Raw genomic sequence first — 17083 nt, 5'->3', positions numbered from 1 at the left:
CCACCGAGGGATAATCTAGGAGGTCTAATCCACTTAACTTGCACATCTTTGGACTGTGGGAGGAAACCGGTGCACCCGGAGGAAACCCACGGAGACACGGGGAGGACGTGCAGACTCCGCACAGACAGTCACCCGAGGCCGGAATTGAACCCTGGCGCTGTGAGGCAGCAGTGCTAACTAGTGTGCCACCGTGCTGCTCAAATAATGGAAACAGTGGTCTGTTGGTGCAGAATGGGAGAGAATTCACCCCCCCCCCCCCCCCCACACCAACCCTGCAACCCAACCCCCCACCTCCCCGGCACACGCTACGGTTGAGGTTTTCCAGCCCTGCCTGCCACTGGAAGTCATAGACCTTTGGCTGGCCTCCCACATCCCCCGCAGCGGGTTCCGCCACGGCAGAAACTCGAGTGAACTGAGGCCGGCGAATAGCGGGAGAGGCTGAACATGAGAACCGCGCCGGGCACCAAACAGTTGCCGATGCAACCGGCCTGCTCCCATAGGCGCTAGCGGGATCTCGACGTGGCATGGAGAGAAACAATTTATCACCACTTAAGCCCTATTTCCGTACAATTATCCGGCCCGACCCCATTTCCAATGGCCTCCCATCATTCAGCGGCCTCCCCGGTGAGTGGTCACACTGCCGCCAATTACTACTCCTTTTGAAAACCATGCGCCTGGCGAAAGGGCTTCTGCGGGGAGCCAAGGCAAAGAATGTAGCACTGGGCTTGCTGCCCCAGTGCTCGGCAAGGGGTGGGAGGGACCGGCACCATCGGCAGGGATGGGCCGCCATGGGAGGGGGGACGCTGGGGGGTGGAAACCGCATGCGGCTCTACCCATGCCAGCACCTGGATCATGTGCTCCCATTGCAGGGGCAACCCTTGACCCTGCCCGTCTGCCCCACCGACCACCCATAATCCCCACCGACTGCTGAGCCACCTGGCCGTGCAACTGAAGGCTGTCGTTCATAGCAAATTGGCATTCGTAGTTAAGTGAGCATTTCACACACCCCAAGTAGATTCCCGTGAGTAGGCGGGCCATGTAGCATGTGGGAGTCATTGTCTAACATCCCAATCAGACAGTGATGCCTGGACCCTGTGCCTGAACACTGCGGGCAACACCATGGACGCAGCAGCCAATATTCAAACTGCCAGGGGATGGGACGCAGCTCCGGGAACATGAAGATGGCCGGAGGGTGGGTGAGTGCCACAGGTACCCGGTCCAGCTGATATTATGTGCTGGTGTCTGGGGTACAGGGTCTTGGGTCCGTTGAAGGGGGTTGCTGCGGCCAGAGTGCATGGGCAGGGTGCTCCTGGTTTGGGGGAGGGGAATTAATGTGGGAATGGAGGGTCCTGGGGTGGGAGGCACCGCTGTTTTTCAGTTTAACGCCGTCTCCCAATTCCTTACAGACATTGAACACCATGGATGGTAGTTTGGACCCCGCAGAGCAGGCCCAGTTGTGCCCTCTCTCTCTCTCTCTCTCTCTCCACCCCCCCCCCCCCCCCCCCCCGATGTCCTCAGTATCTTCAATGTGCTTAGCCTTCCTTGAATATGTCCAGGTGTGTTCCCAGGATGCACATCGGAGTTGGAGGCAGCCAGCTGCTTACCACAGGACGGAGGGGCAGCTGATTTAAGCCCCGGCTGCCCCTGGATCGTCTGGCTCTGCCAGCCCTGGCCCACAGCTGCCCACCTCACCCCAGCATTGCAAATCACCCCTCCCACCCTGCTGTGGAATTCAGCCCTACACCACCGGACACCCCCCCCCATCCAGAGACCCCGTAAACCCCCGACAGAGACCCCCTTATTAAAGAGACCGCCTAAAAAAAGGAGACTTCCCTCACAGACCGCCAGAAAAGTGACACCTGTCAGGATGCCCCCGAAAGGAAATCCAGGTCAGGAAGCCCCTCAGAAGAGTGACCCCGTGTCTGGAAGCTAGAGAACAGTCCAGATAGAGGCAGTGAGAAAACCTACTGCTTTAACACTACCTGGGCAATACACCTACTGCCTCAGACACAGGAAGCACTACGTGTCAATTTCTGGAAAGGGAAAAACAGTCAGCTGTGTTTAAACCCCCTCAGATCTTTGAGCTGCAAGCCATTCATTCATTTCTCTTCGATATTGATTTTACTAGGGTGTTATGGACAGCTTCCACAAATACACGGCTGGCAACATTGCTCCATTCATCTCCCTTCAAGGTTGAGTAACTCTGAAGTGCTCTAAGGACCGCAATGTTTATAAAAATCAAGCTTTAATTCACAGGTCCTGGACCATTTCAAGTATTATTAAATGCTTTCCAATCACCTCCCTTCACGCTTGAGTGATTTTGGAGTGGTCAGCTGGAAATTGACAGCACTTAACTCTGTTTGAAGTGGCCCAGGATGGCCCAGAGAATATGGTGCCCGGCCCACTAAGTGGATGCAAAATGGGTCTTAATGATCCATTTGTATCCCCCCACTGGTGCGGGGGCAAACGTTGATCCTGACGCCAGCGCGGTGGGGGGTGGTTCTGGAGCATTGGAAACGGGCGTCATTTCCTTTTTCTTCACTACTGCTGGACTCTCTGTCTCACTGAGAACTTTGCTTTTGAAGGCAGGAGGCGGAGAATGTTGCCCCACGACTCCCAATGTAATAGATAGTTGCCAACTGTGATTAAATCTGTTCCTCGAGGTTTCATCACATGACTTGCCCGCTCACTCCAGCTATTAGTCGGCCAGCACATCCATCCCAGTGACGCACTGCGTTCCTTCACCAACTGGAAAAGGATAAAGACTCATTGCCCAATTGGATGATGCCTCACTGTCAGACAAACAGCGCTTCCCCCCCCCCCCCCCCCCCCCCCCCATTTTCAACATTTTAACGAGAACTATTCAAAAGCAAATGACAGAAGAAACAATTGTCGTTCACGCCGGTGGAACTTCCTGCCCCTCTGCCGGCTTCCCGATGGCGAGGACCGCATTCAATGGGAAACCCCACTGACGAGAAGATCCCGCCAACGGTCAATGGCGGGCTGCCTCCGCTGCCGTGAAACACGTGGTCGGTTGTGCGGAAAATCCCGCCCAGCATTTTTTACTGTCCTGCCCATTTCTCGAGGGTTGTATGTAGCAGTTCCCTAGCGATGGATCTTCATTACTGGAGGGGTGGCAACGTTACGAGAAACCACGGAATACAGCTTTTCTTTTCTTTCAGGTTCTATCGGTATGTAAAGAGAAAAGGATTGATTAAAAACGAATCTAGGACACCCTACAGTCAGAAACGGTGGAATTCAGAACGGGGAACAAAGAAATGGTTGAGGATCTAAAGTTGTACTTTGATTCTGTCTTCACAAAGACATGACTAATGTATTGAAAGTTCTGAGAAACACAAGTTTCAGTCAAGGAGCTGAAGGAAATTAGCATTAGTAAAGAAATGGTTTTGGGAAAATTAATGGGATTGAAGATGGACAAAGCTCCAGGACCTGATAACCTTCATCCCAGAGTACTTAAGTAACTGTCCCTCGAAATAGTAGATCCATTGGTGGTCATTTTCCAAAATTCTTTGGACTCTGAAATGGTTCCTACAGATTGGACGGTAGCTAATACAACCCCACTATTCAAAAAAGAAGGTAGAGTGAAAACAGGGCACTGTAGATCAGTGAACCTAACGTCGGTTAGGGAAGTTGCAAAGAGTCCAATATCAAAGATTTCATGGCACAGTATTTGGAAAGCAGTGGTGTAATCAGACAAAGTCAGCCTGGATTTACAAAAGGGAAATCATGCTTGACAAATCTACTAGAATTATTTGAAGATGTAACTAGTATGGGAGGCACGGTAGAACAATGGTTAGCACTATGGCTTCACAGCGCCAGGGACCTGGGTTCGATTCCCGGCTTGGGTAACTGTTTCTGTGGAGCCTGCACATTCTCCTTGTGTCTGTATGGGTTTCCTCCAGGTGCTCCGGTTTACTCCCCAAAAGACGTGCTTGTTAGGTGAATTGGACATTCTGAATTCTCCCTCAGTGTACCCAAACAGGTGCCGGAGTGTGACGACGAGGGGATTTTCACAGTAACTTCATTGCAGTGTTAACATAAGCCTACTTGTGACACTAATAAAGATTATTAGTAGAGTTGACCAGGGAGAACCAGTGGATGTGTTTCTTTTAGACTTTCAGGGGGATTTTGATGAGGTCTCACAAAGCAGATTACTATGTACAGTTAAAGCACATGGGACTGCAGAATGAGATGGATAGAAAGTTGATTAGCAGACAGGAATCAAAGAGTTGGAATAAATGGGTCTTTTTCCGATTGGCAGGCAGTGACTAGTGGGGTACTTCAGGGATCTGTGCTGGGACCCCAACTGTTCACATTATATATAAATGATTTGGACGATGGAACTAAATATATTATCTCCAAATTTGCAGACGATACAAAGTTGGGGGGGAGGGTGAGCTGTGAGGAGGATGCAGAGATGCTTCAGAGGGATTTGTACAGGCTGAGTGAGTGGGCAGATGCATGGCAGATGCAGTATAATGTGGATAAGCGTGAGGTTATCCTCTTTGGTAGAAAAAATTATTATTTGAATGGGTGTAAATTGAGAGAGGTGGATACTCAGTGAGACCTTGGCATTCTCGTGCATCAGTCGCTGAAAGTAAGCGCGCAGGTACAGCAGGCAGTAAAGAAGGTGAATGGTATGTTGGCCTTCATAGTGAGAGGATGTGAGTATAGGAATTGGGATATTCTACTGCAATTGTATAGGGTATGGTGAGGCCACACCTGGAGTATTGCATGCAGTTTTGGTGTCTTTATCTAAGGAAGGATGTTCTTGCTATGGAGGGAGTGCAGCGAAGGTTTACCAGGCTGATTCCTGGGATGGCAGGAGTGTCATATGACTAAATCGGTTCTGATTATATTCATGGGAGTTTAGAAGAGTGATGAGGGATCTCATAGAAACTTATAAAGTTCTAACAGGATTAGACATGGTAGATTCAGAAAGAATGTTCCCAATGGTGGGGGTGTTCAGAATTAGGTTTCATAGTTTGAGGATAAGGGGTAAACATTTTAAGACTGAGGTGAGGAGAAATGTTTTCACCCAGAGAGCGGTGAATCTGTGGAATTCGCTACCACAGAAAGTAGTTGAGGCCAAAAATGTTGTGTAATTTCAGGAAGTAATTAGATTTAGCCCTTGGGGCTAAAGGGATTGAAAGGATATGGAGGAAGGTGAGATCAGGGTTTATGAACCTGATGATCAGCCATGATCATAATGAATGGTGGAGCGTTCATGTGCAGTTTGCACGTTCGCCCCATGCTGGTGTGGGTCTCAACCCAAAAGATGTGCAGGGTCGGTGGATTAGCCGCTTTAAAATTGCCCTTTAAGTGGAAAAAAAAAAATTGGATATTTTAAAATATGAAAACAGGATTCTTTTTTGTTAGAAATTTAGAGTATCCAATTCATTTTTTCTAATTAAGGGGCAATTTAGTCTGGCCAATCCACCTAACCTGCACATTTTTGGGTTGTGGGGGCGGAACCCACACAAACACGGGGAGAATGTGCAAACTCCACACGGACAGTGACCCGGAGCCGGGATCGAACCTGGGACCTCGGTGCCGTGAGGTCACAGTGCTAACCCACTGAGCCACCGTGCTGCCCAAAAACAGGAATGGCGGAGCAGGCTCGAAGGGCCGAATGGTCTCCTCCTGATTCTATTTTCTATCTATATTTCTATATATAATCTACCTGACCCAATGTATGCTTCACATAATTGATAACTGGATTATGCTCTCACCTGATTTCATATCAAACTATCCAGAATAAAGAATCAACATTAATCGCAGCATGATTTAGATTTTATGCCATAAATTTGTTTCCTACATTTCTACACCACTTAGCTTGTGTCAACACATTTGGCTGCCTTTCCTCAGATGTTTTTATTTATTTAATAAGTTTAGAGTACCCAATTCATTTTTTCCAATTAAGGGGCAATTTAGCGTGGCCAATTCACCTAGCCTGCACATCTTTGGGTTGTGGGGGCGAAACCCACGCAAACACGGGGCGAATGTGCAAACTCCACATGGACAGTGACCCAGAGCCAGGATCGAACCTGGGACCTCGGCGCCGTGAGGCAGCAGCACTAACCACTACGCCACCATGCTGCCCGCCTTTCCTCGGATGTTGTATTGCAGGACTAGGTGGGGCAGCCGGTGAGACAATAGCCTTTCACCTCTGGGATCTGGATTTAAATGAGATTCTGTTCTCTCTGCCAACTATAAGGCCTGTGAAATTTATTCAGTGCAGTTTTAGCCCAGCTACTATAGTGGCATTAAGCCAACAGCACAAAACTGCAATAACTTATCTTTAATTGCCATTGCATTATCAGAAGGGTCACCTGCTGGATTTTTAAATGTCACATTGGAGCAGTAGGGGGTGCAATTCTCAGGCTCTTGAGAACTTTGCAACAGAATCAAGAATTTTACACTCTTTACACCCAAGTTACCTCACAGCCTTGAAGACGGTCGACTGTTAGATATTTCAGGTGCATTTCACATTTAAAATGTGAACATTGACAGGTTAACTATTTCTGATGGTGGTCAGGCCTTGAAGTTGAATATGCTGAGGACATTAACTAGCCATTGGTGAGCATTCCTTTTAAACATGTTCTGTTTCTCTTGTTGGCGGGTAAACCTGCCTCTCTCCGTGTTTTGCATATGTTGTGCAGTGTGTATACTTTCTGCCCTTAGCTCTATACCCTCCTCCAGTCCGAAAAGTCTCGGAGAGCTCTGTGCTCCTCCAATCTGAGCTCATGAACATCTCCAATTTGTATCATTTCATCGTTGGCGATGACGCCTTCAGCTTCCTCGACCCTAAGAACTGAAATTCCCTTCTGTTAGCTCTCCGATCATACACGTGGGTTTAAAAGGAGACGAGGGGAATGGATGGACAGAGGGCTTTAAGGAACGCTAGGCAGGACCTAAGTGGCTGAAGGCACTGTCACCAGTGATGGAGGGCAAAGGGCGAGGAAAGATATAGAACATAGAGTAAGAGACATTGTAGGATTGGAGGAAAGTGAGGAATAAGACCAAGAAGAAAATTAAACGATAGGTGAACATTTCAGAATTTGAGGTGTTGGGGATTGATGGGAGATAGGACAATGGTGATGGGTGAGTGGGACTTGGCATAGGCCAAGATACAAGCCGTGGAGTTTATATTATGAAGAGTGGAGAATATGAGCTAACAGACTCTGCATGAAGGTTTCAACAGCACTTGGGCTGAAGTTGCCTGAGAGACCGGTCTTGTGGCCCAACGGATCGCGTCCCTGCCTCTGAACCAGAAGCTCCGGCTTCGAGTCCCACTCCAAGAATTGATGGACAAGGAAGGTAGGTTCACATCTCGGTAAAACAAATTGAATGCGTCAACCTGTAGATCCTTTAAAACGTGACAATAGCTGACGGTGAGAGTTGGAGGGACTCCTGGTCAGCCATGCCTGATGTGCAGTGACACCCCTCAAGCTCTAAGCCCCTGGCGACAGACTAGCGACCTGTTCCGGGCATCACTAGCGATGGAAACAGACAAAAGTCTGCCTTTAGCGCACCGCTAGGTGCGGGAAGAGAATTGGAAGGGACAGAGACCAGCGATGTTATTGAGATGGAATTAGATAGTCGATATGAAGGAGATGATCTGATGTTAGAAGCGTAGCTCAAGTCCGAATGTGATGCCAAGGTTGTAAACAAATTGATTTGGTTTGACGTAGTGAGGGGGACAAACAAGACTGTCATGAGTATAGAGTTGATGATTTTTGTTCTCTCTAACATCCTAAATATGAAAAGATATGGAAAGCAGCCTTTGTGACTGTGGTTGGTGTGCTAGCCCTCCCTGAATACTCTGCAGCTTTTGACATAGTTGATCATTAATTTCCCCTCATTATGCTAAATTATAAGAGCAAGTTTCAAAAACGTAACTTCTATTTCCTAGTTTCTAGACGGTTGAGTGGTGATTGTACTAAAGGAAATAAAATGTGTTTTTATTTTTTAAATCGCTAGGTTAGCTGCAGAGCAACCATTTTCTGCGGTTGGGGAACTAGAACAAAGGGTAAGTGTTAGTGTTTAAAATTAGTATTAGGCCATTCCCTGGAAGGACTTTTTCACACCCAGAGGAGTGAAAATCTGGAATTTACTCCCCAAAGACCAAGCGTGCTGCATGGGTTGATTGAAAATTTTAAGACTGACATTTTTGTTCGGTAAAGGATTCAAGGTTTTTGGAGCAGTCGTGGCCAAATGGATTTGATGTATAGACCAGCCATGATCTAACTGAACGTGGGAACTGATTCAAGATTCAGGGGCTGGTTTAGCACAGGGCTAAATCGCTGGCTTTTAAAGTAGACCAAGGCAGGCCAGCATCACGGTTCAATTCCCGTACCAGCCTCCCCGAACAGGCGCCGGAATGTGGCGACTCGGCGTTTTTCACAGTAACTTCATTTGAAGCCTACTTGTGACAATAAGCGATTTTCAATTCAAGAGGCTGAATGAGCTTCTCCTGTTCCTCGGTGCCTGGTTTCTTCTGTTGCTGTGCTTTACCAGCTCCTTGTAATCACAGCCTGCGCATTGCTACCAATGGTTTTGTTTTTCACCCCACTATCCATGGAGTTCACTAGGGGGTCCACCTTGGCCTCTTCTCAACTGCATCAGCGTGGTAACACTTTTTAACATCGGGCGGCACGGTGGTGCAGTGGTTAGCACTGCTGCCGACGCCGCTGAGGACCCGGGTTCAATCCCGGCCCCGGGTCACTGTGTGGAGTTTGCACATTCTCCCCGTGTCTGCGTGGGTTCCACTCCCACAACCCAAAGATGTGCAGGTTTGGTGGATTGGCCGCGCTAAATTACCCCTTGATTGGAAAAAAATGAATTGGGTGTTCTAACTTTTAAAAATAGCACTTACTAACATCATTCAATACCAGTGTCCACATACTATCCCCAGCTCTTTCTTTCTACTATATCTCTTCTGTGCTATTCGTATTCAATATCCAGGTTTCAATACCCCACAGTTCCTTCCAGCTAAACATTTGAACAATCGAGGCAGCCGTCTTCAATTCCCAGGCATTCAATCGCTTTCTTTCCCTGGTGAGGTTTCCTTCTATTCTTCCCATTTCTGGTTTGGCATTTGTCTTCCTTGCAATTCTATCGAGTATTTTAAGATCATGGGCGTCATTCTCCGCCCCCCCAGAGGGTCGGAGAATGGCCGTTGGCCGCCGTGAATCCCGCCCCCGCCGAAGTCTCCGAAGGGAGAAAAGTCAGCGGGGCGTTAATGGCGCCGCTGCCGCGGACAATGTCACGGATCTGCGCAAGGCAGCCAATTTTCGGCCTGCCGATATTCTCCCTTCCGGATGGGCCGAAGTCCCGTCGACGTGATGACCGTTCACGTCGACGTGAATCAAACCTCCTTTTCATCGGCGTGACCCGGTGCTCCAGGCTCACGCCGACCAGCGTGGAGGTGAGTGACGGCCTGGGGGGTTGGCTCTGGGCAAGCAATGGCGTGGCCGCAGTCTGATTGCGTGAGGAGAGGTGTGTCTCGGGTTGTGTGTGTGTGTGTGCGGCGGGGGGGGGCGTGGTTAGAGTAGGCTGGGCTCCGGGGGGAGTGCCGGGAGGGGGTCCGTGCCGGGGTGGAGGTTGGGGGGGGGGGTCCGTGCCGGGGTGGAGGTTGGGGGTTGGGGGGGGGGTCCGTGCTGGGGTGGAGGTTGGGGGGGTCCGTGCCGTGCCGGGGTGGAGGTTGGGGGGGGGGTCCGTGCTGGGGGTGGAGGTTGGGGGGGGGTCCGTGCTGGGGTGGAGGTTGGGGGGGGGGTCTGTGCTGGGGTGGAGGTTGGGGGGGGGGTCCGTGCTGTGCCGGGGTGGAGGTTGGGGGGGGGTCCGTGCTAGGGGTGGAGGTTGGGGGGAGTCCGTGCCGGGGTGGAGGTTGGGGGGGGGTCCGTGCTGGGGTGGAGGGTTGGGGGGGTTCCGCGCTGGGTGGAGGGGGGGGGGGGTCCCTGCAGGGGTGGAGGTTGGGGGGGGGTCCGTGCCGGGGTGGAGGTTGGGGGGGGGTCCGTGCTGGGGTGGAGGTTGGGCGGGGTCCGTGCTGGGGTGAAGGTTGGGAGGGGTCCGTGCCGTGCGGGGTGGAAGTTGGGGGTTGGGGGGGGGGTCCGTGCTGGGGTGGAGGTTGGGGGGGGAGGTCCGTGCTGGGGTGGAGGTTGGGGGGGGGGTCCGTGCCGAGGAGGGGGATGGAGAGGCAAGTGAGTTGGTCCACCTGGCCAGGTGCCAGCCTCCAACAGTTGGACCCATGCGGTCCATGCCACCTGGCTGGGGGGAGGAGGGGATATGGGCAATGATGACATGTCGTCGTTCCCCCTCCCCCCCCCACCAGGCCGTCATGTTTTCAGACCATCCAGCGATGTTGGCCGCCGTGGGTGGCAGCCCGCTCATGTCTATGTTGCCCTGGATGAGGAGGAGGAGGAGGAGCGTGCCAGAGAAGGCGGCGCAGCCTGCCGCAGAGGGGCAGGCGGCAGCCGCCCAGGCCTGGAGGGACACCTGACAGGACGAGAGGAGGGGGAGGAGGACGTCGCGGGCCCCCACGGCAACGGAGGCACCCGATATGGGGGAGGGGGGGATATGGGGGGAGGGGGGGATATGGGGAGGGGGGATATGGGGGATATTGGGGGAGGGGGGATATTGGGGGAGGGGGAATATGGCGGAGGGGGGGATTTGGGGGAGGGGGGATATGGGGGATGGGGGGATATGGGGAGGGGGGGATATGGGGGAGGCTCACCCTGCCTGCTCTGACGAGGTTGTTCACCTTCTTGTGGCACTGGGTGCCTGTCCGTGGTGTCAGGGCCACAGCGGTGACGGCCTCTGCCACTTCCCTCCACAGACGCCGGCTGTGGCGTGGGTCAAATCTGCGGCCGTGCCCGGGATACAGGGCGTCCCTCCTCTGCTCCACCGCGTCCAGGAGCGCCTCCACATCGTGTGACTCGAACCTCGGGGCTGAGCGACGGCCAGCCATCCAGTCGGGGTGTTCCGGTCGGGTAGGGGGGGAGCAGCGCGGCCTTATGAGCCGTCACGCCGTGCGGCGCGTATGACGCTGCACGGCGTGAACCACTGCGCAAGCGCGGATCCTGTTACGTCGCTGCTAGCCCATTTCGGGCCGCAGACTATCGACCCCATTTTTTCCGACGTGACGCAAGTCGGATTTGCGCCGTTTTTTTGCGCCGATCGGCGGACTTTCCGCCAATAACGGAGAATTTCGCCCCATGTTTCTACAGTAAAAACAGCACAAGGCATTAGTTGTAAGTGCGAATGAAGAGAAGGATAAATTTCCATCAGCAACGTCGCCGCCGTATCATTTGAATTCAACAGGAGGCCCATTGACCAAATGCTGGTCTCCTCCTTGAAGCCAGCTCCACAAGGATTCGGGCAAAACGCCTGCAAAATCGACAACGATGGATAGGGAATCGTGTCCGGATAGCTGAAAGGTATCTCCATCATCAGGTCCTGTTTTCTCAACTCTCAGAAGGCCAGTGTTCCAGGGGAGGACAAAGAAAACACTTTAACGAAAACATTCAGAAGCTCCCCTTGAAGCAGAGCAGACGTGACATTAATGATTGTGAGGAGCTTGCTACCTGCTACCATTCGTTCAGAAAGGGAACAACTTGTCCATCAAGATGCATCTCACCCAAATCCCAATGCCTTAATGATGAGGCAGAGTAGCAGCAGGGAAAGAAAAGGAAGCAAATCCTGCATTCCTGATCCCACTACCTCATGGGAAGCCCTGCCTCATGTGGCCAAGGGTATATGGGTCAGGGGTTGGCCTGTTCAACCACATGAAGAACCATGGCAGAAGTTCACGACCTTGAGCAGACATCAATCTCCAATCGAGCGATAGCCAACAGGAGGAATATATTCACTTTGGAGGGAGTGCAAGATAAATTTAATGGAATAATACCTGGACTCCAAGGATTAATTTACAAAGAGAGTTGACACAAACTAGGGTTGGATTCTTGGAGTTTCGATGATTTTAGGGCGATTTGATCAATGTTTTCAAGATTTCAAGGGAACAGATACGGTGGATAGGAAATGTTTCCACTGGTTCTGGAAATTAATGGCGCGATTTAACAGCCAAAACAACAGAGTCCCGTTTTGGGCATGAATAATCTGGCGCCTGTCATGCAGAGAACGACACCCCTATCAAACGGGACTTTGTTTTTTTGCGCTCGTTGAGCAATGCCCCGCCGAGACCGTACTTACCTCACTTCCTGCACTAACGAGCTCAGTGGGCGGCACGGTAGCACAGTGGTTAGCACTGTTGCTTCACAGCGCCAGGGTCCCAGGTTGGATTCCCGACTTGGGTCACTGTCTCTGTGCGGAGTCTGCACGTTCTCCCCGTGTCCTCCGGGTGCTCCGGTTTCTTCCCACAAGTCACGAAGGACGTGCTTGTTAGGCGAATTGGACATTCTGAATTCTCCCTCGATGTACCCGAAAAGGTGCCGGAGTGTGGCGACGAGTACAGGAAGAGATCAGGGCGCCGTTTGTAAATGCTGCCCCAATCTCTCGATGCGCCTCGGCATCCCCCACTACAGCTTCCCGACTCCCCATCCCAAACCTACGTATTAAGCGAACCTTGAGCCCCTCTCACCCCACTTGTTGAGGGCAGAGCACCCCCAGGCCTGACCCATGGCAGGGCAATGTGGCATCTGGGCACCTTGGCACTGCCAGCCTGGCACCCTAGCAGTGCCCCTTCCTGCCTGGCTATATCACCCAGGCACCTTGCAGTGCTAGGGTGACACCACAAGGGTGCCCAGGGGCCTCGGATGGCTTGGGGTCCCCCTTCGGTGCTGTTCCACCTGGCCCACGTTTGTGTGGACCAGAGCTAAACTGCACCATGACGAGGTCTTCCAAGCATTTGTTCCTGGGTCTCGCGTGAATTGGCCCAATGGCTCATTTAAATATGTAAATCTGGATCTCGCCCAGTGAGGATGATCTTGTTAGATCTTGCGAGGCATTTTGAGCATCGCAAATCTCGAAAGAGACCTCTCACGAGGCCGTGATCGACTGGCCATAATCTGAAAATCACAGCCAAATCATTCAAGAATCAAATTACAAAACTCTTCTGCACACAAAGGCAGATAACCCGCTCTCCACGAATGGCAATTGATCCTCAATCAATTGTTAGTTTGAAATCAAAGATTGATATTTTCTTGTTCGGAAAATCATGAAAGGGTGTAGGGCAAAGGTGGGCAAACAGGTAGGTCACAGATCAGTCGTGATCTGACCGAATGGCAGAACAGCCTGAAGGAGCTAAATGACCTCCTCTTATTACTATGCTCCTATAACAGAATGGAGCTATGAATATGACTGTTGTCCATGTTCTCTGAATCAGTGTGCACATCCTTGCAATGGATGATACAGACTTTTTAAGTGAAGTTGTTTTATGATAAATGGTCACTTCGATTAATGGCTGTGTCCCTTAAGGGCAAAGACACCTAAAGACACTCAAGCTGTTTTTTTTGTGTAAAAAAAGGTTTGTGGTTCAAAGAGTTCTCAAAGAGTTATTCACCTTTTCGCATTCTAATGTTGGAGCCAAAGATTGAAAACTTTGGTATTCCAGGTGCTTACATGTAAAAGGCTTTGTTTATGTTCAAACCCAGGTCATCTTAACTGGTATGTTTTAATGAAAACATTACCTTTTTGTGACCTCGCAGATTGTAAGGTGAAAATGCAGTCACTGGAAAGAGACATCCTGATTGTCACTGAACAGAACCTGCTGCTGAAAAGCCGATTACACCACTTCTGTCAGATTTCTGTTGTTACTTTATTCCACATTCTTCAAGTTACACTACAATTATGTGCATTGTCCGAGGGATCGGCATGAATTACTCACACAAAGGTGTGTCTTAATCCACATTGAAGCGCTCATGCCATCATTTTGAACTACTGACTTTTAAAAAGACGTTCTGATATATTTTATTAAATAAGCTCTCCGTTCCACTTTTCATTGTTCGAGGGATGTTCATTCACATCTGTCAGTGGTTTGAAACCACTTCATGAGCAATGAGTTATATTAAAATGCAGCAATGGCCGTTCCGTCAGTAAACACAGCAGCCAATATGTACCTAACAAGATTCACACAGAGGAGATGGATGGGCCGTTCATCTGTTTTAACCTGGTGTTGAATGAACAAGAAATACGGCCCAGGTCACCAGGGAAACCCCAGCTCATCTTCGCACGGTAAAGTGGCTTCTTGAACATCAAACCGAGTCAGCCTTTGGTGAAAGGTTCATCCAAAGGATAGTAATTCAACACTACCTCAGCAATGCTCCGAAATGTCAACACAGATTACCTGCCCAAGTCTTGAAGGGTGGTTCAAATGCATGAGTTTCTTACATAGAGAGAAGATTGCTACCAACTGAGCTGGACTTGATCACCAAAATACATTCGCTGTTTATCTCCGCAATAAAAGGAGAACTTGCATTTATATAGCACCTTTCGGGACATCAGTATGTCTCAACGTGCATTACAACCACTGCAACAAATTACTTTTGGAATCTGACCCACTGCTGTAAGTAAAAGACAAATATTCTAATGAAATATGTAATTGTATAATGGAAATTATAATGGCATAATTAATGGCTGTTTCCCTTACAGACAAAGATACCGAAAGCCACTTAAGCTGTTTTATTAAATAAAAAGTTTGTGGTTCAAAGAGTTATGAAAGCGTTATTCACCTTTTCATATTCTAATGTTGGAGCCAAAGATTGAAAACTTTGGTATTCCAGGTGCTTACATGTGAAAGACCTTGTTTATGTTCAAACCCAGGTCGTGATTATAATTAAGAGATGCAATCGTGATGTTGTGTTGCTAAAATATTGTATATAAGAATAAATAAAAAATACCTTCAAGAGGACATAAACCTACATAGCAGCTTCCTCACTGATTCACTGAGCGATTCCACCAATCTGCTGTTGAACCATGCAGGGCAGAACATGGATTCGATTCTCTGGGCATTAGCTGATCTCAGTTGGGCTTGATCTGAAAATGGGCTGAGTTTTCACCGCGAGGCAGAAGGACAGCATTTCCTTGCGACTGACCAGTGCACCAGTCTGCCTTTGCATTCCTGCTTTTGGCCTATTTTCAGGGAGGCGGCTTCCCGGATGGAGGGGGGGGGGGTGGGGGGTGCGTATGGCTACATGTCTGCCAACAGCCGCTGACTAATTGAGTGAGTTGGGCTAATCTGGATTTCCCAGATGGCGAGTTCACCTGCCTCCTCGGCACGGCAATGTGGCGGCAGCTCATTGCTGGGAGGCTGGTGGTCTCCCATTGGCAGGCTGGGGTTTGGGTAGAGGGGAGGGGGTAGTGCAAACGTAATTCTGCAAAAGGAACATGCATCTGTTGGGCTACACAGCCAAAGCTGTGACTTCCACTTAACCTTTGGAAGAGCCCCCCTTCCACAATCATTTTATAAACATTCATTTGTGGGATGTGGGTCTCTCTGGCTGGGCCAACATTTTTTGTCCATCCCTAATTGCCCCTTGAACTGAGTGACTTGCTAGGCTATTACAGAGGGCGTATAGGAGTCAATCACATGGCTGTGGGTCTGGAATCACATGTAGGCCAGACCGGGTAAGGACGGCAGATTTCCTTCCCTGAAGGACAGCAGGGGACCAGGTGGGTTTTTACAACAATTGACTGTGATTTCATGGTCATCATTAGACTTTTAATTCCAGATTTTTCTTGATTTCAGATTTCAACATCTGCTGTGGCGGGATTTGAAACCTGAGTCTCTGTATTACTAGTCCAGTAACAATACCACTCTGCTACTGCCTCTCCATCGTGGTTGGAGAGCTGTGGCCATGGTCTATTTTGTATTATTAAAATTCTTCAGAGGGGTGCTTCCACCCTGCGGTCCCCCACCTACAGTGGCAGCGCCCACCCTCCTCAGTGGGGCACCTCGCCACTCAGAGTTTCAGGCGCTCCCATTGGCCCACTAGGCGGTGGAGCCCGCGTGCTGTCCTTAATTGGGCGGGGCACCAAGAGCTGGCCGCTGCCTCCACACAATTCTCCTCTAGATTCCTGCCACCTTCGCCTCCAGCCAGTTCCCGACCTGGGAATCCCGATTGGCACCACGACCGTGGCTCTGGATCCAAAACTCTGCCAAATGTTTCCCGAAGAATGGGAGGAAGTTGAACGAAAATGTAGAGCAGGTGCTGAAGGTTGCAGACACTTGTCCTGTCACAGTCAAATGGATTTTCTAAACTCGTGCTAGCAAGCTGGCAGTGGGGAGCGACAACTCTACATTCAGGGGTCAAAAAACCGATTTCAGGATCGGAAGGGAAAATTTGATGCAGACAAATAGAATACAGTATTCCAGAAACAAAAAACAAATTTTCAAAGCCTTTTCCAACAGTCACGTGATGGCGCAGTGTACAGTTCTCTCCTTCAACCCCACTCGGCACAGCGTGTCCATCAAGGAACAATAAACACAGCAATTGCCAAGAACAGTACGTCCTTGTATTCGGGGAGAAATTTGGAAAACAACTCATTATTAAAACATACAATATATCAAAAATTACAGACAGAGTGGAGCCGTTTTATTATAAATTCCGTTATTACAAATTTCTTATTGTATTCTACAGCCAATAGATAAATTTGGATCTTAATTAGGCAGATCCCTGTTAAGAATTTATTCCTGGTGGCTCAATGGCGGGAACGCTGTCTATTGTAGCACCAAGTAAGGTTCCACTTTCGATTCTGCCCAGTATGAGTTTGCAGACTTCAACTGACAGCAACAGTCAAGGTGATCTGATTGGACCAATGCCCTGACTAGGGAGGGCCAATTAAGGGTGAGGGCGGGTTCTAACTCCTGGTAAAAGGCCATTCAATGATAAGAGCAAGGTTATGTTCAGCTTTGATGCACCCGGCATTTAAACAGCATGTCCATGCAAGCGTAACCTCAAAGCTGCTTTGCTCTGGATGGAGTCAAGCTTCTTGAGTGTTTTTGGAGCTGCACTCATCCAGGCAAGTGGAGACTATTCCAGCTCACCTGACTTGTGCCTTGTAGATGGTGAACAGGCTTTGGGGGAGTTAGTAGGTGAGTTACTGG

The 17083-nt window shown here is 49.9% G+C and overlaps 1 long non-coding RNA gene across 1 annotated transcript; it reads left to right on the top strand.

The window, feature by feature from the left end:
- The first annotated feature begins 13855 nt into the window (after positions 1 to 13855).
- LOC140387657 (uncharacterized) lies at positions 13856 to 16552 on the top strand. Its single transcript, XR_011933932.1, has 2 exons — positions 13856 to 14542; positions 15725 to 16552. It is a non-coding gene; the product is annotated as an uncharacterized lncRNA (long non-coding RNA).
- Positions 16553 to 17083: the final 531 nt, after the last annotated feature.

The sequence above is a fragment of the Scyliorhinus torazame genome, chromosome 13, assembly GCF_047496885.1.
Source record: "Scyliorhinus torazame isolate Kashiwa2021f chromosome 13, sScyTor2.1, whole genome shotgun sequence".
Classification (NCBI taxonomy): Eukaryota; Metazoa; Chordata; class Chondrichthyes; order Carcharhiniformes; family Scyliorhinidae; genus Scyliorhinus; species Scyliorhinus torazame.
This window is presented reverse-complemented; position numbering and strand designations above follow the sequence as displayed.